The sequence below is a fragment of the Grampus griseus genome, assembly GCF_964374135.1.
Source record: "Grampus griseus genome assembly, chromosome: 16".
Lineage (NCBI taxonomy): Eukaryota > Metazoa > Chordata > Mammalia > Artiodactyla > Delphinidae > Grampus > Grampus griseus.
In genome coordinates, this window is record NC_139010.1 from 55,161,262 (window position 1) to 55,163,627 (window position 2,366).

The 2,366-nt window shown below is 34.5% G+C and overlaps 1 long non-coding RNA gene across 1 annotated transcript; it reads right to left on the reverse strand.

Annotated features, from left to right (window-relative positions):
* Positions 1–690: 690 nt before the first annotated feature.
* Positions 691–2,000, reverse strand: LOC309834674. Its single transcript, XR_014297879.1, has 3 exons — positions 1,880–2,000; positions 1,033–1,091; positions 691–745 (listed from the first exon to the last, which is right to left on the reverse strand). It is a non-coding gene; the product is annotated as an uncharacterized lncRNA (long non-coding RNA).
* Positions 2,001–2,366: the final 366 nt, after the last annotated feature.

Below are 2,366 nucleotides of genomic sequence, written 5' to 3' on the forward strand. Positions count from 1 at the left end.
AGTAGAACACAATTTTTTAAAAAGTTGTATTTGCAATATGAAATGAAGATTTGCTTAATTCATTCAGTAAATATATATTGAGCATTTACTACATGCTAGGCATTGTTCTAGCTATTGGGGATTCAGAGGTGAAAAAGACAGAAATGATTCTTACTTTTCTACTAGCAAGAAGCTTACATTTTATCTTGAATCATTTACATTAAAAAATACATAAACCAGCAATAAAATGTTATTAAGTCACAGATGTCATAGAACGGAGGTTGAAAAGGAGCTCAGAGATCACCTATGGTCTGTCATCAATTCCAAGATGCACAGTATTTTACATTCTGACATCTCTGAAATCAGCCACATCTTACAGTGTGGTCAGACCAGGCAGCAATAGAGTTGTCACTGCTAGCATGTGTGCATCAAAACTTATGGAATGAGTGTCAGGGGCTTGGAAGAAAATCCAGCAGATAATGGTGAAGGCACCCTTTTAAGGATTTTTGATGACCCAGGATTCAATAAAGTATAATAGTTCAAAGTGTTCATCTGTTACAGCAGAGGAAAATGAAATTCAGAGAGGTTAAATGACTTGTCCTAATTCACAAAGCAGAGTAGGCAGGACAAGAGTCCAGGTCTGAGTTCCAATCTCATTCTTCTTCTACCTAAGTCTTCAGTTAATGGAAGGAAAGCCTCTAGTACACGGCTCTAACTTTGGGACCAGGGGCAAAGATCTTAATCCCTCTTTGCCTCATTTCTCTATCTGTAAAATAGGAAGTTTAAGAGACCTAATTAATATGTTACTTTAAGTATTAAGTGAGATAATGCATGTATAGGACTTAACACAGAGATTAGCAAATGATAAGTGCTCCAAAAAAGTTAACTATTTGAGATCAAACTTTACATTTGGTAGAAAATAAACTGATCATGAATTATCCCACAAATACAGATCACTATATGAAGCTCACATCTAGTCATTTGGTTAAAGTTTCAGAAAACTAAATAGACTGGTCAAACGTTTGAACTGATTAGTGTAATAAAAATGTCCACCTTAACAATGCTTTTGTCCAGGTCCATGTGGTACTGTGCCAAGACCCCAGCAGACCTACCTGCAAGAAACCATACAAAAAGTAAGAATCTCCCCCTCCACCCCTGACCATCAAATTACCAGTACTCTAATGTGTACAAATGCACTTGTAAACACAACCTCAAAGAACACATAAACAAGGAAAAACATTTAAAATGTATAACAGAGCATTCATTTTTGGTTTCTTTAAAATACTACTACAACTGTATATATTAATACTAGTACAAGAACTACATGTTTGGAGCTTAAAATGCACCACAGGGAGACATGATTTGGCCAGAAGAGTGAGAGTAATAACTGTTATGATTTATATATTACTTTATATATTACAAAGCACTTTCTCGTCCATTCTCAACTCAGTGCTTTGCACATAGTATGTAATTGTAAAAACAAATCCCAGGTGCTTTCTAATGTCATTTATTTTCCACTCAAACAACAGAATATTCAGAGAAGGGGTAAATGTTCACATTTCTTTTTTATTTTCATTTTTAAGACTTCCTAGGTCAGCTCTTTTAATTTTGAGAGTTTAAGTGAAAATCCAAATTACAACACATTACACTACATTGAATCAACCTGCTTTAAATATTAGTTTCCATATTTTTGTTTCTATAAAAATAGTAATATTCTGTATGTCTTCACACATTATCAGCTCATTACCTATTTCAGACAAATAATGGTTTCAATTGAGATTTGGAATCCAACAGATATACAGTTAAGCATTTAGGAAGTAATTTTAACTTCTTAAAATTACTTAATAAGTAATTAAGCACTTAAGTAATTTTAACTACTAGGAAATATTAATCAACTCACATTTGTTCCTGTTTCACCCGATGACAAAACCTATAGGGCACCCTGCAAGAGAACTAACTCAAATTAATATATCTAAACCTAGAATTACTGTTGCACTTTCAGAACCTTCTGGCAATTAAAGCCTTATCGTGAGGTACAATTCTGGCATCTTCATGTTTCATCATAACTGCACAGCAGCAAAGCTCAGTAAAAGAATGCTTTTGGTAAAATCTCGTAAGCACTAGCATGTTATCCAAATTTAAACCTTAAAAGAAAACCACCACATGACTCAACATGCGAACTTTCCCTATTCTAAAGCTTACTAACATTATTAGTTTGCTTGTATTTGGGACAAAAAAAAAAACCAATCACATACTGCATTATATCAATACATATCCTAGATGTTTTTGAAGATCAAAGTTGAGTAAAGTTGGGTCGGCAGGGAAGAGCTCTATGGCTTACTCGGAGCGCCCCTTGGTGAGAAGCATCTCAGCCTCTAGGGGCCAGG